This window comes from Physeter macrocephalus, chromosome 12 (genome assembly GCF_002837175.3).
Source record: "Physeter macrocephalus isolate SW-GA chromosome 12, ASM283717v5, whole genome shotgun sequence".
Taxonomy (NCBI): Eukaryota; Metazoa; Chordata; class Mammalia; order Artiodactyla; family Physeteridae; genus Physeter; species Physeter macrocephalus.
Window position 1 is genome coordinate 32,281,217 of NC_041225.1, and position 24,657 is coordinate 32,305,873.

The window sequence follows — 24,657 nt, forward strand, 5'->3', positions numbered from 1 at the left end:
GGGCCCACAGCTCTCCCCGGGGTGCAGACCACGATGGCGGTTGGGAAATCTACTTTCCTGCCTATTTTAATATGTGTCCCCCAGGAAGGGGTCTTCGTGGGTCGTCACATGTCCCCAACCGCAGAAGGCATCCCTGCTGCTGGCAGATCAAAATGGGGTCCCTGTTTCAGGAGGAAGAAACACTCATCATCAGAGACAGGGAGTCAAGCCAGGGAGGATGCCGTACAGACGGACCTTGTTGAACTAACTCTTCTCCTGTAGCCTCCCCAGATGTTTTCGTTCCTTTTCCACAGTTTCCTTTCTTCGTCCAACCTAGTGTATAAGCACTTAGGTTCTGCCACGTCTTTGGGCCTTCGTTTTCCTGTAGGGCCCCCATGGACAGGTAAAAATCTGCATGCTTTTCTCCTGTTAATCTGTCTTAGGTCAGTTGAATCCTCAGGCCCAGCTGGAGACCTAAGAGGGGAGAGGTCAAGCCTTCCCCCTCCCACCTGGGGGTGCAGCCAGACGCCAGGGGTGCATATGGAGCCTGTGGAAGTCCGGGAGGGGCCTTGGGGGCAGAACGGACCTCGGATCCTGACTGAGGGGAGAGGAACAGACACAAAGCTCCTGCCCCAGACGTCATGCAGGCCGAGTGGGACAGATGACGAGTTCCCCAGCCCCACCCTGCCCCCCTCACTCAGTCCGTCCCCTGCCCAGACCCTAGAGATTCCAGGTCTCCAGCCCGAGGTGGACAGTTGGGAGACAAGGGAAGGGAGGCTTGGGAGCAAGAGAATAGGGTTCCCAGAAGGCAACTTCAGGATCTGCCCCCCAGAATGTACCTCCATCTCTAATGAAGGCCACGAACAAGCCTGTGTCCATCCCTTGGGATGACAGTACCTACACAGCGTTGCTGTCAGCAAGCCAGACCTGCAGTAATGTCAAACCCCTAAAAGGCAACCAGGACTCCAGCCAAGTTCAAGTCCTGCATTGCCAATAAATTACACAGACTTTGGGCAATCAGCTCTCCTGGAGGGGCTTTTTCCTTCTCTCCTCCGGACAGTGAGGTCCGGTGGGTTTTCCTACTGATCTGTAACATCCCACTTTTAGGATGTCAGGCTAATACTGCTGTTAAAAATAACCTCTTCAAATGGCAAGGTTCTCCCCATTAAGTCCTTATAGAGTATAAAAAGAAAATTAGCCAGGCGAGCGCGGAAATCCTGTTTTTAGGACAAATTTCCTTTGGGTTATAAATAAGCATATCTTAGCGGAAAGGAGCCCCGCAGCCAGGTCTACGAGGCCCAGCTGCTTTGCCCTTCACCTGGGCACACACGTGTCTGGTATAAAGGACGTGACAGGCCCGGGGGAGGCAATAGTTCTGTTGACAGCTGTCGCCAAGGTAACATCAGGCCAGGCTGCAAACAAGTAGAAAGAGCTGGCTCTTTTTGGAAAGCACCAGAAAGCTGATTAAATTTTCTTAGAATTACAGGTGGGGGCCGAGAAGCCTATTCTTCTTGAGCAACTCGCGGCTCAAAGCTGGACTGGAAACAAAGAGACGTGGCGCTCGTACCTGTGCTGCCGTGAATTTCCCAGGGTTACCCAGGGAAATCGCTTCTCTGTTTCCCCACCTGCAACGTGAAGGCTTAAATCCATGGAAGAGCTCCGGGGATTCAGGGAGCCCCTCAGGAGACACCCTGGGCAGGAGCCCACTCTCATCGGTTTTTTCCCCAGATTATAGAAATGGATTTATTTTTCACGCGTCTCCATCTCGGCGTGTCCAAGTTCAATTACAGGTTAAGTAATAGTGGACCTTTTGTTTCAATCAAAATGCAATACTTATCCCATCTAACTCTAGAGGGTCCAATGAAGTGGAAATAATGTATCTGTAATGATTATATCAAAATCATCCATCTTTGAAGAACACTGTCTTAGGAAACACAATTTTATTAAACTTCAGTAAGAGCAGGTGCGGTATCAATTAAATAACAGCAACTAAACTAAAAACTATTGATCAAAATTGCTTTTAGGAGAGAAAACGGGTAAAGGTCTCTGGGCCCGCGGGGCTGCTGCTGCGAATGTGGCATCACCCCCGCCAGTGAGCCGGGTCCCTCAGCCCTGGAGGCTCAGCGGCCTCCTGCCCTGGGGACCGGCTGACCCACGGCCCCGGGCCTCTGCCTCCACGACTGGTGTCCGCGTCCCCCCCGCTTCTCACGAGCTGGGCTTCCCCTCAGTGGGAAGAGCTGGTGCCCACTTTTCTCCAGCTTCCTTCTCAGAAGAGATAAGACGTTTCTGTTGGAGGGAAGGAGGTTCTTCTTTCCTGTGCCCTCTCCCGTCTCCTCCTGCAGGAGGCCACTCCAGTGACTGTGAGGCTGGTGTTTCCACGCCCGCTGGGGGGCTTCTTCTCTACCTCCGCGCGGGAAACTCCCCCCTCCGCGACCTTCCTGCGAAGTTCCAGCACTTGCTCTTGGTGAGGTGCAGGCAGGATGTGAGGTCTCAGCGGCCGCCCCGACACCTCACCGTCCAGCTGTGGGATTTCAGGCTGCAGATGTGCTCACTCACATTGGAGGCTTCTCATCTGAACTGTAAGCGCTTTGTTCATCTGCTTTTCTTCACAGAACGTCTCCTATATTCCTGTTTTCCTCCTTCCAGCCTTTGGAAGGAGGGGAGCGTGGTGAGCCCTCTATGTGGAGGACAAAATCATCACATCTCCTGACTTAAAGCCTCCTTCTGCAGCTGGACGCCCTCCTGCCACCAGGGACACAGGGTCCTCCTCTCTCCTCCCTCCCTCCCTCCCTCCCTCCCTCCGTCCCCGAAGGGCCCTCCTTGTTCACGCGGCGCCTCCCACCACTGGGCAGGGGCAGAGGACCGAAAGGCCTCATCCGAGGGGTTCACTCGTGACCCGCTTTTCACTCAGAAGAAATGCATCCAGAGGGGCAGCGTCCCAACATCTCACGGACGTTCAGTGGAGCCAACTTGTCCCATCCAGTCCAAGCGTGCCTGACGGGGCTCCTGGGGGGTGGCGCGTGGCCAGGCTCCTTCCCCCATGGGCCTGTGTCTTGAGCTCACAGCCCCACGGTCACCCACTCATCTCAGAACTGTGCCTCTGTGAGCGGCTCTGCCAGGCAGCGGGTCTTCCTGGCACTGCACGGGCCACCCTCAGTGCTTTAGACAGCATCCTGCTGTCCTGGTCCCTATCCGGCAGGCTCAGGCCCAGCATCCACTCGTCCATCACCCAGATCTGCCAGAAGCCACTGTCCACAGTGCCTTGACCTGGGGCTGGAGGTCCCGGTGGGCACTGGGGAGCAGGCCGCGAGTCCCCGAGTGGACGGGGTGTCCACGGGTCAGACCAGGCCTGGAGGGTGAGGACGAGGGGGCCAAGTGCCTGATGGAGAGCAGGGGCGGTGGCGGGGACGACGGCCAGGGCCGCCTCTGTCCTCCGCGCCCCGCACTTTGCTCCCTCCCTGCTCCTGCAGCGGCTGCGGAGGCCCAGCCCTTCACGGGCCGCAATACGTGGACAGTTTTATATCAGGCTCCTGCTGAGAATTTCATTTGAATGAATGTTTCCCCAGCTATAAAAATCAGTCACCACTGAACGGTACACTTACACATGGTTAAAATGGTAAATCACGTTTATATTTGCCTACAATAAAAATGATTTTCTGATCAAGGGCTGGATCAGATCATCTCTGAGGCCCTTTCTGACACCAGATTCTGTCCAGTGTCATCTGAGATGTGACCGCTGCACTACAGTGAGAGGAAGCACCCCACGCAGGGGCGGTCTGTGCTGCTCAGGGAGACGTGCTCACCAGAGAGAAGCACCGAGAAGGTCTGAGGGTTTCGCATGAGGAACAGGAGTCCCGAGGCTCTTGGGAACCAGGCACACCCGGGCAGGACCGGGTGCCTCCACAGGCCTCAGAACTGGGAGAGCCCAGAGGAGGTGACCCGTGCATCCAGGGACCAGGAGGCCCACCTGGCATCTGGCTCACCCCTAGAAAAAGGTGGGGTCACGTGCCCTTGGCTTCAGGAGGAGGGCAAAACTTATGCTGCCTCCCCAGCCCCGCCCGACACTTGAACCTTGGCTCTGATACACAAGCCGAGGAAGTGAGGGTCTGTCCCAAGAGGGGAAATCCTGACCCACCCTGACACCCCCTGGATGGCTCTGTTGTTTCCAGAGGGGAGAAGAGGGGACCAGTGGGAAATAGGGGGTTTTTCCAGGTGCTTCCGTGCTGGGTCCTGCTTCTTCCTCAAAAATAAGCCACCAGATCAGCACAGCTGCGGCCAGGTCCCTAAGGACCTCCAGGCCGGGGCTGGCAGAGCCTCCCTGCCGACAGTAGCTGTTAGCCGCTGCGTCAAGACAGGGTACTCTCAGTTCACCCCTGCAACAGCCCTGAGGTGCAACCATTTATCATCATTTTACAAAAGAAGTGGCATAGGCACAGAGACGGTTATCAAGCAGCCCAAGGTTACACAGCTGGGGAGTGGCAGAGCCACAGGACTCAAACTCCGAAAGTCTGGTCAAATCTGCTGCCCCAGATGTTGCCTTTTCCTCCCTCAGAGCCAGGAAAGCAGTGAGCGCTTGATAGTTTTACTTGGGCAAGTCACCTCTCAGCCTCGTTCTCCTCCCCTGAAAAGTCAGGTAAGAGGCCCAAGAGATGGAGGGGGGAGCTGCCGATCCTTGTAAGTCTAGACCCCGAGCTGGTGCAGCGTCCCTTCTGCTGTACCCTGCTGGTCAGAGCAGTCACAGGCCAGTCCAGCCCCAAGATGAGGAGAAACAGCCCGTCTCTCAAGGTAGGTATAACTGTCTCCATTTTACAGATTAATCGATGGAGGGTCAGAGAGGTCAAGCACCCAGGGTCACAGAACTTGGGACATGGAACCAAGATCCACACCCGGGACTGTAGCCTGGTCTGTCTGATCTAAAGTCTGGACTCTTCTGCTGGCCTCAGTGTGTGCTGGGGCAGAGCTGATGGGTCAGGACTGACGGCCAACTTCACCACCTAACCCGGCGGTTCCCCGCCCGAGCTGCAGCCTCACCGGGGTGACTTTAAGATCACGGATTCCCTGGCCCTGCTCCCAGGGTTCGGCTTTAACTGGTCTGAGGTGGAGCCTGGACGCTGGGAACTTTTTAAGCGCCCAGGTGGTTTTCATGGAAGCCAAGGGCTGGGGACACTGTTTCAACCAAACAGGTTCCCTCCCTGCCTGTAGCCTGTGTGTGGGACCTTCCCCTGGACCCTCCTTCCCTGACCCTGAGCATCTCAGGCCAGTCCTGCCCCTGTCCCTTCCTCCAAACCCCCCTCCAAGTCAGAGGGACTGTCACCAGGTCAGCAGGTTTCCCAGAGAGAGGAGAGATGTCCGGTCCCTATGCAGTTAGGGGCTAGAACGAGCAGCCCCCGGCAAGCAAGTCTAGGCCCAGCTCTGCCGGCGGGCAGGGGATTTAAATCCCAGCTCTGTCACTTACTAGTTGAGGCATCTTTGATGTACAGAATGTGATCTCTACTTCACAGAGGGTTTTCAAGGCTCTGAAGAGGGGATAACCGTAAAAAGGCTTTGTAAAGAAGTGCAAAGCTTTTACACAGAAAACTACAAAACACCATTTGAAGAAATTAAAGCCCTAAATAAATGGAAAGATATCCCTTGTTTGTGGATTAGAAGATTTAACATCATTAAGGTTTAAAATTGTCAATATTGCTAATACTATGTAAATTGACCTATAGATTCAGGGCGACATTAGGCTTAAAAACACTCTCACAGCCAGGGAATCAGAAGGCTGCTGGACATCCAATATAAGATGCACATTTTTTTTATTGGTGGTGGTGGTGGGAATGTAAGTTGGTTCAGCCATTACGGAAAACAGTATGGAGGTTCCTCAAGAAAACTAAAAATAGAGTTGCCATATGGTCCAGCAATCCCACTCCTGGGCATGTATCCGGAGAAAACTATAATTCAGAAAGATACGTGCGGGGCTTCCCTGGTGGCACAGTGTTTAAGGATCTGCCTGCCAATGCAGGGGACACGGATTTGATCCCTGGTCCAGGAAGATCCCACATGCCGCGGAGCAACTAAGCCTGTACACCACAACTACTGAGCCTGCGTTCTAGAGCCCAAGAGCCACAACTACTGAAGCCCGCGTGCCACAAGTACTGAAGCCCGCACACCTACAGCCTGTGCTCCGCAACAAGAGAAACCACCGCAATGAGAAGCTCTCGCACCGCAACAAAGAGTAGCCCCCGCTCGCCGCAACTAGAGAAAGCCCACGCACAGCAACGAAGACCCAACGCAGCCAATAAATAAATAAATAAGTAAAATCTATAAAAAAAAAAAAAAGATACATGCACCCAATGTTCATAGCAGCACTATTTGCCACAACAGTGAGAGGCTCACGTACAGCAAAAAAAAAAAATAATAATAATGGAAAAGAATATGAAAAATATATATATATATCAGTTATATACATATAACTGAATCACTTTGCTGTACACCAGAAACTAACACAACATTGTAAATCAATTATTCTTCAATAAAAAATTAAATTTAAAAAAATGCACATTTTGTTGACATTTTAACATCCCTGAACTTAGAGTGTATCTTATAGAGGGTATCATAGTTTCGTTGTCATAGAGCCTCTCCAGCTGGGGCCCCCCCGATGGGGTCAAGGAGACGCCCTCCCAGGGTCACCCTCCTCCAATTCCAGGAACTCCGTGGGCTTGCTCCTGGGGTCTGTCCTCCTGGGGGCCACCCGAGGCAGCTGTTGGTGGGGCAAGGGGCATAAGGCTGGGCAGGCTGGGCCGATGGCACGCGTGTGCCTGCATGCGCGTGTCCTCGCGGTCAGTGTGGTGGGACAGAAAGGCGCAGGCAAAGCTGGCTCCTCCGCACCGTCACGTTTCGCTGTCTAACTCCAAGGAGGCCCAAAATTCTAAATTTGAACCTGGACTTGCAGGCCCTCGTGAAGGCATATTTGTCAAGGTAAGAGGCTGGAACATACTTTATTTAACAGTTTATGAGCTTGATTTATAGCTTTAAAATATTTAGCCATAGAGGATGTGGGCCTCCGATTGCCCCGGGGCTTGACGGTGTTAGGACGGGGTCTGCGAAGTCCTCTCGTCTGAAAACGCCAGCCCTGGAACCGGTACGGGTTGTGTCCCCTTTCCTGGAACGACCCCTGCCACTCGTCTGCCTGGTCAACTCCCATTTTCCCCTCAAGTCTCAGCCCGGATTCCTGACTCCCCCCGGGGCAGACCCGGGCTCACAGGGGCCTGTGTGCCTCTGTCCCTCTCAGCACTCGCTGGTCAGCGCTGCCCCGGCTGCGTGGAGGCCAGGAGGCTCTGAACTTGGCCAACATCCCTGGAATGTCCCGGCCCTGGCAGGGGTGCTGCCCAGGGAAGGCTCAGTGGGCACGTGCATCACCCTGCAGTTCGTTTGCCCCCTTAGCCCCGTTGCTTAAGACACTCTTGCTCCTCAAGGTGTAATGTGCACGTGAGTCACCTGGGCTCTGGTTAAAAGGCAGGTTCTGACTGTGTAGGTCGGGAGCGGGGCCTGAGAGTCTGCACTTCCAACCAGCTCCCACGTGACGCCGAGGTTCGATGTTTAGCATCGAACCACACTTTGAGCGGTGAGGCTTGAGAGCAAGTTCAATAGATGTGTGGCTTGTAGCCAATGCTTTCATGCAAACTGGATGATGCAGCTCAGAAATAAGCCTGCAGCGGCCCACAGGGCCCGTGGGAGAATCCAGAGCAGCCCTCCCAGAGGAGAGCAGTTCCGGGCCTCGGGGAATCACGAGGGCACTTGGAATCAGGGCACAGTCTCTGCAGCACCCAGGCCTGTGCCCGGCTCTTGGTTCCAGGCTCAGCAGAGCCGGTGTCCTCGGGCGGGACACCTCTTTTGGGGTCTCTGCCCCATGGGCACTGTCTGGCATCAGAGTGAGAGAGGGGACACTTTTATTAGTTATTTATTTCTAAAACTTCTGGCCGCACCGCGCAGCATGTGGGATCTTAGTTCCCTGACCAGGGATCGAACCCGCACCCCCTGCATTGGAAGGTGGGGTCTTAACCACTGGACTGCCAGGGAAGTCCCGAGAGGGGACACTTTTAAAAGAAAGAAGGACCCGTGTAAACAGGACTTACCACGTGCCACATACCATTCCACGTGCTTTTCCTGTGCCAGTGTCTTTAACCCCCATGGGCACCCTCGGAGGTGGGCACTTGCCTTCTTATCACCATCTCACGGATGGGGAAACTGAAGTTCCAAGAGAGCGATTGCCCGAGGTCACATGGTGCCGTGAGGCCCCAGACAGTCTGGCTCCGAAGCCCAGGTACTTAATGAACTGGCCCCGAGGCCTCTCTCGTGTGAGGCTGGGCTCAGACAGGGAGAAGGACTGGGATCCTCTCCACCCCTCACGCCACAGCCCCAAGGCTCCTCTTTAGATACGGTCACAAACCTCTTCCAGGCGTCTCTTCTGGCTCCGGGGCTCTAGCCGCAGACAGACCAGTACTGGAGAGTACCCCTGGGCCCCTCCCCGCCCTCCTGGGCAGCCTAGGGCCTTCGCAGTGGAGGCTGGCAAAATTCCTGGACCTGGTGGTACCTTCTGCTGTGAAAGGCTCCTACCCCTAGATTTGAGGCTCTCCTGTTTTAAACCAGCCCTATTTTGTAACACCCCGAACTTCCCCAGTGTAAGTCCCTTCCTCGTTGTATTATCATGGCCTGTTTTCTCCTCTGTCTTCCACCCTAATCCATGCGCTCTCAGAACTGGGGCCATTTTCCTTTTTCTCTGACTACCAGCTCTGCACCTGGTGCACAGTAGGTGCTGAACGGACCTGCATCCTACAGTGGTGATGCACTTGCAGATCTTGCCACCAGAGGGCAGGCGCACACAGCAGCGGGAACACAGGCCTAGCCACTGGGAGAAGGTGGGGCTGTGTGGGTCCCTGAGCGCCCAGCGAATGGACCTCTGGACAGGAGAAGGCCAGGTGAGCCGGCTTGGGGCTTAGGACATCTCTGCACTTCCCCTGCTAATTCCAGCCTCAGCTCCAGAGCCCCCCTTTTCTCTTCCTTCCCTTCCTCTTTCCCCTCCTCCCTCCCCTTCCAGGTTCCTGGGTCAACCTTGACTCTGAGTGACTTTGGGCCAGGCACTTTTTTCCCTCTAAGTCTTAGTTTCCTCATCTCAGCTTTTGAGCATTTCTCCTACCTAGGGACTTGGGATCCTCGGTGTAAGGCTATACTTCCCTTAGCCTGGCCCTTCCCTGCTCTCAGCGCGGAGGTCCAGGCTGTGCTGAGGCAGAATCGTGTCCCCCTTGCTGTAAGTTGTGTCCTCATCAGGCCTCCTGCTCCATCCCTGGTGGACGATATCTCAAGGTCTGAGTCTGTGGTGCTGCCTGGGGCTGGCTGAAGTGGCTGGACTGGCAGCACCACTCCTTTTCCAGCCGAGGAGCTGCTGCAGCCATCTGTGCTAGGATGCTTGCCGGACATCAGCTGGGCCAGACGAGCAGGCGGGGATGGATGGATGGATGGATGAGAGAAATTCGTGACTTGCTTCAGAGCATTTGTAGCAAAGGGATTTTCATACCCACTGCCAGCAGAACCCTAAAGCCTTCCTAAGCCTCTTGGAGGCTGGCTCCAAATGAAGTCAGTTGAGAGCCTGTACCCCTTTTGAAGCTCCCTGTCCTTTTGGGATTTCCCACTGGTGGTGGCCCTAGGGGACCAATGGCCCTGGTTCTAGGCTGTCCTGGGGACGGGGCGGGGGGAGGGGTAATGATTCTACTAACTGTGAGGGTTTACTCCTTCGTCCCGGGCTGGCTGCAGCACCAGTCAGCCAGCTTCAAAGGAAGTCACTGGCCAGAGGGTCAGCCAGGGGGGACCCCGAGATGCTCCAGTCCAAATCCCAGGGAACTGAGGGCTCTGTGACAACCCACAGCCAGAATTCCAAGCTCCGGCCCTTCCCTTACGCCACGCTGCCTCCAGAGAAAGGGTTTCTGGGCGGGCCTGGAAACGAGATGTGTCATGACAGTGGGTTCTCGGTCCCCAGCTGAGCTCACGCTTTCTTATGTCTCTCCTGGCACTGGGGCCACTTGTTGGGACTTGCCCGTCGCTGACCCAGATTTCCAGGCCACTCTGTCAACACCTCCAGGGCAGGGCAAAGCGCAGCTTCTCAGAGGCCCGAACAGAATCCATGACCAATATCGCAGAAACTTGACCGGCCGTGGGAGGACACCCGCCTATCCACCCGTGGGCTTCCTGGTGTCAGCCTGGCTCTGCCCCTCCCCGCAAGGCTGTCCTCAGGGCAGTGAGTGAAGAACCGTGTTAGGTAGGGGGTAAGGGGTAGGAGGCGGGCAGCACCCAACGGAGGCACGCAATTTAAGCGCCTGGAAGGAGGGGCTCTGCGTGTGTCTGGGGCCGGTTTCTTCTTTATGACTCTTGCACAGTCCCTGCTGCCCTGGGGATCACTCAGAGCCTCCCAACTTCTGCTGCAAGCCCCGCCCCCAACCTTGGCACACCCAGTTCTCTCAGGATGGCTGATCTTGTTGCCACACAGCCTAGAAAATTCTGCCCCTGGCTTGGCTCCAGTTACTGAGTCAAGATGAGGCTGTGTCAGAGGAACTGCCCGCCCTGGAGCTGCCGGAGGCTGCCGGGAACCGCAGACCTCAGACCTGCAGAGCGGCAGGCCTGGCTCCTCTTTGGGGCTGCCCGCCTTTCCCTCCCTGCTGCCCACCCTCCCCAGGCGGGGGCCATGACATCATCCAGCTTCTCTGGGTCCTTCTCTCACCAGCCTGCAGTAGTTCAAAGAGCCCCACGTGATTTGGGCCCCAGACAGCGCATGGCTGTCCCCACTTATTAGAGGTTTCTCAGGATGAGCCAGAATATGCAAATCGTCTTCCTTTTAGATTTTTCTCAGGTTACAAACACCCAATTAAAAGTCTTCTTTGTAAAGAATTCCTGGACTCCCAAGCAGACCCAGGGGACCCCAGTTTGAGGAACTCTCAGAGAGCAGAAGTTTGAAGGTCAGGAACTAGCCCCGTGTCTGGTTTGTCCAGTTGTCCAAGTACCACCTTTCTCGGAGCCTTATTTCCTAGCTGAAGGCTCCTGTAGCTTGGACATCCTTCTCTCTGTGATTCCTCAAAGACGTCCCAGTCCCTGTGGCCGTTCAGACACCGGGCTTCAAGCTCGTGGCTGCACCCAGAGGTGGCAAGCTGGCCACCAGCCGAGGCCCCTCCAGGCAGAGGCGGGAACGCACCCAGGGCCGGGGGGCTGCGGTCTCTAGCCCACCTCCGCTGCAAGGTCATCTCTCACTCCCCAACGCCATCTGCATGTTGGTAGCTCGCCGTTCAGAAGAGCTTGGCCCAGGCCTCCCATCAGTGACCGCATGGGGGTCCAGGCCGCACGGGATGCTGGCCTGCGCCGGCGGGTGGAAGGTCCGTATACTCAGGAGGGATGCCCACTGGTTCCTCTTGGGCCCTGCGGGGAAGTCCCAACAGATAATGATACCGAGCAGGGCCCTGTGGGGCTCCTGGGCATGAAGTCTGTGTCCCCCATTTCTTTGATTCCAGGAAACAGGCTTCACTCAGCCGCCATAACCTTCCCTGAGTTCCACGGGGCAGATTCAAGCAGCTGTTAATTAGGGAAGGGAGGGAATGCAAGACAAGGGAGAAACAAAGTCAAGAGAAACAATAGTTCAGCCTTGGGGCAAAGTGCTGGTGCCCCCATCCATGGATACACACAACAATATCTCTGATCCGTTTTGCAGATGCTGAAACACCCTCCAGGTGTGAGACGTTAACACGATTAATGACGGTATGCTGCCCACAAGCACAGTAGACCCCAGACCAGTTGGAACCAGAAGGCTGATGATGCCGGCTGCCACTTACCTCCCCACCAACCAATCAGAAAAATGTCCACGAGCTGATCACGCCCTCTTTGAACTATTGCTATAAAGCTTCTCACTACCCTCTGGAAGGGTGGGGGACACAGTCTACCGAGGCACTAGGCTGCAATGTTCCCTCTTTGCCTGGCAAAGAGTAAAGTTACACTTTCTCTTTCCTCCTAAATTCTGTCTTCGTGTTTCTATTCGGCACCAGTGTACAGAAACCGAGATTTCGGCAAAAATAGCCTGGCACATTCCCCTGGCCAGCCCTCCTGGAAATATGGCCCCAGCTCCCTCCCCGATGCTGGGAGGCTGCTGCCTCAGTTTCTCAGGAGGAGATGAGGACGAGGGGACGCAGGGGCTGTAGAAACTGCTCCACACACACTACCCGTGCAGACATTTGGGCTGTAAGGTGTTCAGAGCTCCCCTGGCCCAAATGCTCCCCATGAAAGAGGGCTGGCCCAGGGCTCCCCGGTGGAGTCAGGGGCACCTGGGCCTCCAGGCTCCTGGCCAGATCTCTGAGCTTCAGAGTCCATATCTGTGAACCTTCTCTGAGAGTTAGGCCGTGACAGCAATGCATACAGATCACAGCAGAGGTGTGAAAGCCACTTAAAAGAGGCAGGGCTGGAAGGCCTGCTCTCTGCCCCCTTCCCTCTCCCTTACCGCTCCCCCAGTGCACGCTGGAGTGACTCCTCCAGGTGGGACACGGTCTGGAGGGCCCTGTCCTCAGCTCCCCACTGTCTCCTGCCGCCCCCTTGCAGGCTAAGGGGTCTGGCTCTTGGCTCAACTAGACCAGCCAGCTGCTCCCTGCTGGGATTCGAATTCTGAAGAGAGAGACACAGCACCTGGGCACGGTGAGCCAGTCCTCTCGAGAGGCTAAGGGGCAGCTGCTTGGCCCAACTGTGTGGGCTCTAAATCAGATCTTTTAATTCCAGCTCTGAAGCCTCTAGAACTGCCATGGCTGTTGGCCATGCCCAGGCCTGGTTTTCCACCCTCCTTTGAATTCAGTCTCTGTTATGGTTTGAATTGTGTTTCCTTAAAATTCATATGTTGACGTCCTAATCCCCAGGACCTCGGAAAACAACCTTAGTTAGAAATGGGGTCCTGGCAGATGTAATTAGTTAAGATAAGGTCACATTGGAGCAGGGTGAGCTCCTAATGCAATACGGTTGGTACTCTTGTTTTGTTTTGTTTTTGTGGTATGCGGGCCTCCCTCTGCCGTGGCCTCTCCCGTTGCGGAGCACAGGCTCCGGACGCGCAGGCTCAGCGGCCATGGCTCACGGGCCCAGCCGCTCCGCGGCATGTGGGATCCTCCCGGACCGGGGCGCGAACCCGGTTCCCCTGCATCGGCAGGCGGACGCGCAACCACTGCGCCACCAGGGAAGCCCGGTTGGTACTCTTATAAAAAGGGTAAATTTGGATACGGGCCTGCATATAGTGAGAACACCATGTGAGCACGAAGGTGGCATCTACCAGCCAAGGAGAAAGGCCTGGGACACGTCCTTCCTCACACCTCTCACAGAGGAACAACCCTGCGGACACCTTGATTGTGGACTTCTGGCCTCCAGAACTTAAAATGCAAGAAGAAGGAATTCTCCTCAAGACTTCAACACAGGGACTTCCCTGGTGGTGCAGTGGTTAAGAATCCGCCTGCCAATGCAGGGGACACAGGTTCGATCCCTGGTCTGGGAAGATCCCACATGCCACAGAGCAACTAAGCCCGTGTGCCACAACTACTGAGCCTGTGCTCTAGAGCCCAAGAGCCACAACTACTGAGCCCATGCACCACAACTACTGAAGCCTGTGCGCCTAGAGCCCATGCTCCGCAACAAGAGAAGCCACTGCAATGAGAAGCCCACGCACCGCAACGAAGAGCAGCCCTCCTTTGCCGCAACTAGAGAAAAGCCCGCGTGCAGCAACGAAGACCAAACATAGCCAAAAAAAAGTTGGTCTGTATGACATTCATTATTGATAAATCGACATTTTATCCATCAGTCACGTGAACTTGGTCAATGTGAGCCCTTCCCCCAGAGATGGATCCATCTTGCCGAGCTGGCAAATCCGGTTCCGAGCCTGAAAGGCTGACATCCAGAGCCCTGGTGGGTAAATAAGTCCTTTAGGGTTTGGAGGCCCGGGTCCTGCAGCAACCTTTCTGGGAGGGAGGGGCCTGCTGGGCACTGCCCCACCCTGACCCGCCTGCGATGGCGTTGGCTGAACGCTCCTTCACCACAGGCTGCCTCTCCCCACATGGCGCCCTCCGAGATGAGGATTAATGGCACTCTGACTTGGTCAGCCCTCCTCTGAGAGCCTCCCCCGAGTCCCCTTGTCTCTGGGCTCCTCCAGGAATGTGTTTTTTTATCCACTTGCCACTGGGCGGCTTCCTCCAGAGTGACAGTCTTGACAGCCCTTGGAGAGTCTGTCTCGTTTTCTCTCCCTTCTGTGACTCTGGGCCCACTGGCCTCTCCACCCTAACCCAGGGCCCTTGCCTAGCCTCCCCCCCCAGGCCACGGTGCTGCGGCCCATCCTGACTGGGGGCCACGGACAGACAGCTTCTGGTCCAAAGTGGGGCCCACCCTCAGTCCGGACCACAGGGGGAGGCGCCACTTGCCCTGCCCTGGCGCCTGGACACTGCCTGCCGTGCCCACCAGCCTCACCAGCCCATCTCTCCGGTCTTCTCTGATGCCCTGCCTTCCGCTCCGGGGCCCTTGGAGCTTTGCTGCTTACCATCTACCTCCGGGCCTCCTCACCTACGGTGACTCCTGACCCTACAGCCTGAAGACTGGCCTCTGAGGCCAGCCCTGCCCAGTCACCCTGCTGTAGTCAAACCCCCAGCTTATGTGTGCCCTGCCCTGGCCAGCCTGCACACCCACTTCACAAGCGGGCCTGGCAGTCCCCTGGAGCCTCCGCCCTGCACCCTGACTTCTTACTCAAGCCCTGTCTCTGCTTGAGTCAGAACCTTGGCTCCAAGCCCCAACGCCAGTCCTGCCTCTGACCCCGGGGCTGGCATCTGTCCCAGGCAAGCTGATGGGTGAATAGTTAGAGCCTGGTTCCTGGTGCATTGGCAGATTGGCCCGTGTGTTTATCACCTGTGGTTCCCCAAGCCGCATAGAGTGATGGGGGCTCAAAGACAAAGGGGCAACAGCAGTGAGAGTTCACGGACCGTCTGGAAGCACGTGGAGCCAAGGTAACGGAGGTAGCAGCACGGAAGTTACACGTAAGGGCCTGCAGAGCAGGTCAGCAGCGGTAAGGTTCAAGTTTGCCTTGCAGAATCGCAGACCCTTGCAGCTCTCGAAGTCGATGGAACCACAGCAGGCCTGGCGTTGGTAAGAGGGGAGTGATGGAAAGTCTTTATTCAGAGACCTGGACCCGCAGTGGGTATCGCTCTCCATGCAGCCAGGAGACCATCCTCTCCCATCCCCGGGGGTCGCAGACAGAGTGTCTGCAGGATCTGAGCCCGAGACGCCCAGCACTGGAGACAGGCTGGGAGGGAAAGAGGACGAAAGCAGAGTGGAAGCAAGTCGATGGACGTCCGCAGAGCAGTCCGGGCGGCCCTCGGGCCTCCCTCGCCTCCACTCCCTGTGCTGGACACTGCCTGGCCCCACCCAGACACCCGGGTCCCTGGGGCTCCTTCCGGGCACCCCTCTTGGGCGTCAGCTGCCGGTGCTACCTGTGGCTTCGCCCGCAGCTCTCCTGGGGGCACCGGCCTCGGGTTCCTGAAGCCACTTGGCCAGCACTTGCTCAGTCCCCTGGGGTGGCCCTCGGCCAGTGACTGATTGGTGGCTGTTCCAACAGAGTTTTCAATCTAGAAGCTTCCCTTCGAGCCCTCCGAGCTGGACTTAGCATGGCCCTGTCACTGTGGCTTGGATCTCGAGGGGCTGGAGTGGCCGCCAGCTCCCTACTGGCTCAGGAGCTGTGGCCGCAGAGGCCATCGTCCCTGACCCCGCGTCCTTATCTCTTGACACATGTCACTTTTTCTTCTCAGAGGTTCACTCTCTCTTTAAAACTTGGGTTGCTTCTGACGGCAGCTAGGAGCCCAGCAACACGAGGATATGCACCAGCCCCGCTCCAGCCCCGCAGCCCTTCCCCCCGCCTTTCGGTGCTGGAGCTCTTCTTTCTATGGCTTCTCTCCTCCACGAGACCGTCTCTTTGCTCTCCCTCCGTGCATCCAGCTTGGTGCCACCTCCTGTAAAGCCCCAGCGGACGCCCTGCTCCATTTCCTTCACCCCAGCCCGGCTCCCCCGCGAGAGGCTCACAGAGCCCGGGTGCCACCGTGCTTGCGCACGTAGCTGTTCTAGGAGGAGCTGCTGAGCGGACGGGTCCACAGAAGTTTGAAGACACATTTGGGGTCTCAGTTTCCCTTTGACCCCAGTGCCCCCCAGGCTCCGGGGCATTGCCCAGACTGGCCCAAGGTACACCGTCACTCACCTTACCCGGAGGGCACGCCTCCTCACCCCCATCCTCCACCCCAGAGGTCCACTGCCTGGGCCCCTCCTTGTCCATCTGCCCCCGAGACTCTGTCAACCCCTCTCCCTCCTCATTCACAAAGGCTGGCGCAGCCCCCTTCGGGGTTTTTGGCGTAAGGACTGGCCTGCTGAGCGGCAAGCCTGAGGGAGAGGTAGGACCTTATCGGGAGGCGGGAGGACCCACATCCCTTCCTGGCCGGGCACCCGATCGCTGCTCCCTGCAGCACCCCACGCTCACCTGGTGTGGACAAAACCTCTTCCCTTGGTTCAGCCTAGCGTCTGGTATAAGAGCAGATACAAATAATCATGTTTGCAAAGGACGTCCGTAATCACGTAGCGAAACTTCTAGAAAACGAGTGGGCGCAACTGAAAAGCTTTGGGGTCAGGACCAGATCCTCTCCACACCAATGGATGGTCTCGGTCAGATCAATAACGTCTCTGCCGCCATCACGTCCTCAGCTGGGAAATGAGAATGCCTGTCTGCAGGGCTGTCTGAAGATCAAGCATAACCTCTGTGTGCTAAGCGCTCGCGATCACCACTGCGCCGAGCGGGCCCTTGAAGGCGGCAGTGAGTATTATTAGTGCTGTATTCCTCTTGCTATAAAGAGTTGCTACCAGCCTGCAGGTGGCATCTTACTGGAATTTGTTCCCAGAAGATCAGCCTCGGCGCTGGTGTGCCCGGAGCATCTCAATTTCAAACACTTACAAATGTCCTTGTCATCACCGCACGTTAAAGAGTTAAACATCAATTCTTTACTTGTGGGGTGACCTTGGGCAACTCTGGGAGCCCCTCTGGGCCTCAGTTTCCTACCCTGGAACCTCAGACTCACAATAGAGATGAGGACTCAGAGAGATCCTGGACCAGGGATGCCGTTCCCACCCAGGACCAGCCTGGACATCTACGCCAGGTTTTGTTTGTACCAGTGCTGGTGGCGGCGTGGGTTGCTTCTCCAAGGATGCTGACACGGTAACTCCACACAGAGGAAAGGTGCTCAAGTGGAGACGTTTCAGGCACCCAGACAAGGCAGCTGGGAGATGTGGGCACCGTGGCCGGTCCAGTTTCTTTCACTGACACACAGCACTGGCTGGTTCCATGAGAAACGTCTGCTCTGTGTCCCGAGACCCTCTCCCAGGCCAGGACCAAGGGGCCGGGATCGCCACAGGGTACGGCAGGCAGTCCTACTGCACCACTTCCTGGCTGGGAGACCTCGGGCAAGTCACCTAACCTCTCTGGGGAGGGAAACAAGCAATTCCTGTAGAGAGAGGATTACGGCAGTGTCTGTGGTGAGGCAGCACGGCGCTCTGCGCCATGATACTCAGAAGTAGTAGCTGGTGTTCCCTCAGCCGACGGGGTGGCAGAACTAAGGACCGAAAGCCTCCCAAACAGACCTCAGACTCACCCTGCTCCACCCAGCACGGGTGTCGCCTTAATTATCTCCTGCCTCTAGCAGATCCTCCTGAGAACCCTTGGGTGAAAACAAGGAGGTGCTCACACAGCCCCAGACCAGGGCCACGGCCTCTGGGAGCACACAGGGGAGCTGGGGCCAGGACCAAGCTGCCCAATGCCTGGGCGGGGCAGGGGTGTCAGCGGTCCCAGCCTGGCGTCCGGGGCTGTCTTGGGCAGCTGCTCACGTCTGCATCGGGTGTCCTGGCTTCACCCACCCCTGGAGGTGAGGAGGCGGATTCAGGGCGGGGCCGTGGATGCCAGGTGAGACCGAGCCGATGAGCAGCTCTGGGGCTGCCACCTGCCCACTCGCACGCACGTGCACACGCACATGCACGCTCGGCCCGCCTGGCACGCGGACGGGGCTGTTCTCCCAGCCCCCGAGGCTCCCCCTTGCTCCTTCCCGGGTACGAGGACGTCTCGTGTCAGGGCCCCTGTGCTCCAGCGCACGAGCTCCTTGCGGGCAGAGGCGCGTGTCACCCAGTGATGCCAGCAGAGGTCTGCTGCGTGGAGGGAGGGTGGGCGTCCGGGTGAACGGGCGGGGCTGGGTGAAGCCGGGTGGGCACCCACCTCACACGAGTACTTTCACTTAGAGCCGCTCACAGCAGCTGCTGGAAAGAACTCTCTCCGTGCAAAGAGTCCACTAACTACCTTCTAAATAACCACCAAATAACCAGCAGAGCTGATGAAGAACACGGCCCCTTCTCACAAGCAAACACTGAAGGGCGTTTCTAACATGAGTATTTGCGAATAAAACATTTGAATGCGGTGTGGGTAGATTTTCTTTTCTATCTTAATGAAAAATTTATGGTTTTATGTAGCAAACTATGTTTATGTTCCAGAATTCATGTAACTGAACTTCACAACAAGTGCAAAAATCCCTCCCTGCACATGTGGGCATGTGGGGAAGGGCACACGCCTCCCCCCACCACCGTCACACGCTTACAGCAGAAGAGCCGATCGAGGAGCCAGAAGAACCGAATTCCATTATGGTGTGATTTTAGCAGTTCATGAACCTCTAGGAGCCTCAGTTTCCTCTTTGGTTAAATATATCCGCCTCTCTGGGTTTTTAAGGGAAATAAATGAATTTCTGCTGGTTGATACTTTTCCAACTGAGATATAAATTCCCTGGAGGAAATTTAGAAATGTCCTGAAGGCTCATGAAACCATAGGATATACATGTTGTTCCTCACCAAAGTGTCTGAGCTTTGAAGAAATAATATTTCCTATGAAAACAAACATGAATTTATAATAGAGAATAATGTATGAAACGCAAGAATTTTTCAGATGAAACTTGAGTCTCTAAAGAAATTTCAAACCTGGAACTCATGGCTTCAGGCTCTGCCCCTGATCTCAGTTTCTTTTCGACTGTGGGTTGAGTTGTCCCCCTTTCCCCCAAAGATATGTTCTCGTCCAAAACCCCTCGTACCTGCGAATGTGACCTTATTTGGAAGCGGGTCTTTGCAGGTGAGGCCATGGGGGTGGGCCCTAATCCAGTATGACTGGTGTCCTTCTAGGAAGAGGGGATGCCACGTGAAGATGGAGACACAGAGGGAGAGGTGACGGAGGCAGAGAATGCGGTGACACAGGGCAAGCCAAGGAGCACCAAGCGTCGGCCACACCCAAAGCTGGAAAAGTCTCAGAGGAAGCACAGCCCTGGTACTCTTGATCTCGGACTTGCGGCCCCAGAGCTGGGAGGGAATAAATTTCTGTTGTTTCAAGCCCTCTACTATAGCAGCTCTAGGAACCTGACACACTCCCTGACTTAGAAAAGTGTGGGAAGCCCTAAGGCTGGCCAGAGGGAGCCCAGCCCCATCAGCTGTGCAGCCGCGGGCAAGTCACTTCACCACTCGGAGCCTCAGTTTCCATCTCACGTGGATCCAGCCCGTTCCTGGCAGAGGTCACCTGTGTCATGATTAATGCCCGCTGCTACTGTCCTGTTATTACGTGCGGGTAACTGTACCAGCACTCTCCACATCCTGGCCACCGTCTGAGGGGAGCTGGGCCTCTGGGTGGCAGGCCCAGTTAGGCCCAGGAGGAGGGACGCAGCTCAGGCTATGCCCCGGGCACCAGCCGGGGACGCCACAGGGATCACGCAGCCTGAGAGCTCAGAGAAGGCGCTGGCCGGCCTCACAGCTCCCTCCAGCCGCGTCAGACCCAAGGGCTGAAGCCAGCGACGGGCGAGAGACCAGACCCCAGAGGAGTCTCTTGTGCCCCCCTGCCCTGGGAGGCGGCAGTGAGATTCTACCCCAGCCGGAGGTGCCTTCCTGCTCTCAAACCAGCCGACCTCGCACGGGTGCACGGGCAGGTTTCCTGGAGGAAGTGGGCTCAGACCAAGCCAGGAGGGGGCTGCACTGCAGGACCTGCCCACCCGTCTGCACTCTGTCATCACGGGAGCCCTCGGGGCAGCACAGGGCCCAGCGCAGAGCGGGTGATGGTAAGTATTTGTTGAGGTGAATCGAAGCAGGAGGAAGGAAGGGAAGGTGATTTCCTTCCTGGCTAACCGAGGCCTCCCCTTTGCTCTGCGGAAAGTTCTGGGAACGGTCCAGCACGTTTGGGGTTCAGGACAGGGGTATCTGAGCTGCCTGCTACAGCTCTGCCCTCATCTCCTCCCGGGACCAGGTGGCTGGCCGGAAAGGGCCGTATGGCCGGGCAGCATCCACAGGGAGGCCAGCCGAGTGTGGCTCTCCAGCTGCCCCGAGAACGCGTCCGGAGCCCCAGCCCCACAGCCTGCCCGGCCCCGGGAACGTCTGGGCACCGTGGCAAAGGCACCATGCAGAAGGTGGGGCTGCGGCCTCACCCAGCTGGGTGCTCCTTCTAGGAGGTCCGGCCGGCTCAGCCCGCCCAGCTCCCCCCGAGGTCAATCCGCTCGGGGACTTGAGGCCCGAGAGCCCTGCGGCCCAGCCGGTGTCCGCCCTCCACCCCACGGTCTCTCCTCTTCCCTGTGGACTCAGAAGGCTCTGCACAGGAAGGGAGTGCAGTCCCCTTTTCCAGAAAGCTCTGGAAACAGCCCGGCTCGAGGTTCCTCTCTCCTGGAGCCAGCGCAGAGCCACGCGCTCGTCCGGCCAGCCCTCACTCACGCAGCCCCGTCTTCTGCAGCTCCCTTCCTGCGATGGGGTGGGCGCCCCGCTGCTCTGACTGCATGGGCCAGAGCTCTGGTCTCTTGGTTGGCATCTTGGCACTCAAGTCCTCCTGAGAGAAACTCAGGGAGTGCTTCGCCCCCAACTTCTTCATTCACTGACCGTCTCCTAGAAGACTTGAGGGCGGCCTTCTCGCCCATTTTACGCTGGTCTCACAGCCCCCGTGTCAGGAGTCACATCTGACCCACGTGTCCATCTGAGCACGTACCGGGCGCCTGGCACTGTGGCAGACGACCTCGCACCTGCCTGCCATGCGCCATCTCCCAGCTGGTGGGCGTGCCAGCAAGTAAGTGCTGGCACCAGGGGCTTGAGGCTAGCGATGAGGGCACCAGGGACCCCTGAGGGGAGACGTCCCCCGCACAGGGCGGGAGTGCGTTCCTGGAGAAGGTGCCCGGCCGCCACTCAGGTTCACAAGCTGCCGTTTTTAGCACCTATTAAGTGCCAGGAGTCTATATCCATATCTCCAACTCTCGGGAACGTCTGTGGTGTGAATCATTACCCTCTTTGCAAAGAGGAAATCGGAGGCCCCAAGAGACCAAGCGGTGTGCCTGTGGCGGCAGGCTGGTCCACCCGGGCCCCTCTGCACGCCAAACTCATCCTCAGCTCCTACACCGCACGGCACCCCAACGAGGCAGCACCCTGCTGCAGCCCCACTTGGCAGCCTCAGAGTTGGTGAGACCTGGGGGGCGGGGATGGAGGAACGTAAGGACCTGTAGGAATGAGACCAATGGGACCTTCCCCTTCCAAGCGCTAAAACCAACTTCCCTGTCAGGAGGCCCGGGGCACCCCGGGGACCCGTCTTAGCGGGGTTCGGGTGTCAGGACAGGCAGGCTGGGAGCATGCGGTCTTCCCACCCACGGGCTGGGGCCCTCAATCTTTGGGATCCACAGCAATTCTCCCGTCCAGGGTCAGCTTTCAGTGCCATGAATGCTTGGGGCCACAAGGTGGCGCCAGCACCCCTCCCTCGGGGCCAAGTGTTCGGACAGCTCGAATTCAGCAAGGCAGCTGGGGCACCTGCTGCGGGCTAGGGCGGGGGGCACCAGAGACAGCTTCTGCCAGAGGGGCATCCTGGAGCCTTTCAGAATGCGGGGCCTCGGTGATGCCAGGGATGGGGAAAGGACCCCCAAGACGGAGGGGGGACCTGGAGGTTTGAAAGTGTGTTTGAGACAGTTCCCACCTTGGCTGCGCCTGAACCCAGATTTATGAGAAAGGTCCTAGTTTTACATCACAGTTCCCCAGTTGTCATGAATACTCTGTCCTTGTCACTTTGCACATTCCAATGTTTTTGTTCAGAGAAGACTCAAAGGGTCTGTGGGCAAAGTTGGAGGGACAGGAACCTGGAGCGATGGGCCTTGAATGCCAGGGTAAGGAGTTTGTTTAGGACTCAGAAGGTGACAGGGAGCCTCTGGAAGGCTCTACAGCACTCTGGCTGCATGTGAGGGGAGTAGGCAGGGTCACTAGGGAATAAGCCACATCCTGCACTGGGGACCTGGGCAAGGAAGTGGAGCAGAGATGGACCGTTCCCAGAGATGGTACCCCTTTTCCTGACACTTCTTCTCCGTGTCTGCACCCTCAACTCCACATCCTTCTCTAGACGGTCCCAGGAGGGCATGTCCTCCTACCTCAATGCCCTCTACCACCCTCGGCCCCAGGCTCAGGCTTCCTATCAAAGCATGACCTTCCTATGGCCCATTCCTTCCAAGCTCTGCTAAGAGGGAGCTGATAAGCTCACGACCACTCTATGCCTCTGGACTAGCAGGTATGTATACGCACATAATCCTTCTGTTTCAATGTCTTAGCCCAAAGCGGGGACCCGTAGTGAAATTTCAGGCAGAATGGCAGGCCCGTATTTGGAGATGACCAAATATGGAAGGTAGGAGCCTTCTGAAGTGCCTCAAATCATATGAGAGAAATAGGTCCCCATCCTAACCAGTAAAATCAGCTCCCTTGGACCCTAGGAGTCTTCTCTGGTTCCCAAGGCCGTCTCCTGCTTAATTCACAGCGACAATACGTCGACCAGCTGGTCCACCGTTAGCGTCTGGCTCTGCCCCAGGCCCCCCTGACTGTAGCTAGAAGGTGGTTACAGTTTGAACTCGGAGCAAGGGACAATTTGTGGCCCAGCAAGATGAAGTAAGAGGAAGTCTTGGGACTTCCCTGGTGGTCCAGTGGTTAAGACTCCACTCTCCCAATGCAGGAGGCCCGGGGTTCAATCCCTGGTCAGGGAACTAGTCCCACATGCATGCCACAACTAAAAGATTCCACACGCCACAACGAAGACCCCGCGTGCCGCAACTAAGACCCGGCGCAGCCAAATAAGTAAGTTAAAAAAAAATAAGAGGAAGTCTTATTTTAATTATTTGCCATAATAGTTTCAGAAAGAGGGGTAGATTAGCTCAGTCCAGTATGATTGGCATTTGGCAAAATCTAGTGAAGCGAGTGTTCTGATTGCTTAGGATTTATTTAACAGGGATGCTATTACTGTTTAGCCATTAACACTTCAAATATGATCCAGATGCAGGTTTTTTTTTTTTTTGTGGTATGCGGGCCTCCCTCTGTTGTGGCCTCTCCCGTTGCGGAGCACAGGCTCCGGACGCGCAGGCCCAGCGGCCATGGCTCACGGGCCCAGCCGCTCCGCGGCACGTGGGATCCTCCCAGACCGGGGCGCGAACCCGGTTCCCCTGCATCGGCAGGCGGACGCGCAACCACTGCGCCACCAGGGAAGCCCAGATGCAGTTTTAAAAGTGGATAAATCCACCAGAAACTAACACAACATTGTAAATCAACTATACTTCAATTAAAAAATGGATAAATCCAAGTTTAATAACTGGATAAATCCAAGGAAAGTTTTTTAAAAAAAAGAAAGAAAAGAAACTTTTACATGGCAAAAAGCACTATAAGCAAAGTCAAAATGACATACTGGGGCTTCCCTGGTGGCGCAGTGGTTGAGTGCTCCGCAACGCGAGAGGCCACAACAGTGAGAAGCCCGCGTACGCAAAAAAAAAAAAAAAAAAAAAAAAATGACATACTGAAGGAAAGTATTTGTAATACATATATCAAAGATAAAACACTAATATGATTAATATTTAAAGAACTCTTTAAAATGTGAGGGAAAAGACCAAAGTTCCAACAGAAAACTGGGCAAAAAACATGAATATACAATTCACAAAAAATGAAATAAATGGCCCTTAAGCATAGAAAAAAAATGTTCAACCTCACTCATAGTAAGAGAAATACAAATTGTAACTATACTGAAATACCATTTTCACCCATCAGGTTGGCAAAAATTCAAAAGCTTGACAACACACCACATGGAGAGGCTGTGGAGAAATTGGCGTTCTCAGGCATTGCTGGTGGAAATCAAAGGGGTAAAGCCCTATGGGGATGATTTGACAATACCGAACAAAACTAGACATGTATTTAACCCTTGCCCCAGCAATCCCATTTGCAGGAATTTATCCTGAAGATTCATTTCCAACTTTATGAAAATACATATGTGCATGGTTATTCACTGCAACATTATATGTAACAGCAAAATAGTGGAAACTGCCTCAATACCCATAATCAGAGATTGCATGAATTAAACGTGGTACACCCACAAAATGGAGCTCTAGGCAGCTGTAAAAAAAGAATGAGAAAGAGTTCTGAAAGTTCTTATAGAATGATTCCCAGAATATACTGTTAAGTAGAAAAATAGGGCTTCCCTGGTGGCGCAGTGGTTGAGAATCCGCCTGCCGATGCAGGGGACACGGGTTCGTGCCCTGGTCCGGGAAGATCCCACATGCC

General features: G+C 55.8%; 1 long non-coding RNA gene across 3 annotated transcripts in view; it reads right to left on the reverse strand.

Annotated features, from left to right (window-relative positions):
* LOC114487364 (uncharacterized) overlaps positions 1–24,657 on the reverse strand; it is a 74,071-nt gene that overhangs the window by 18,909 nt on the left and 30,505 nt on the right. The window contains exon 3 of one of the 3 annotated variants that reach the window (XR_008618832.1): positions 10,720–11,574. The exons of the other annotated variants lie outside the window; for them this stretch is intronic. This is a non-coding gene — a long non-coding RNA (uncharacterized lncRNA). Of the gene's footprint in view, positions 1–10,719; positions 11,575–24,657 lie in introns of those variants that run through there. 3 annotated transcript variants of the gene reach the window in all.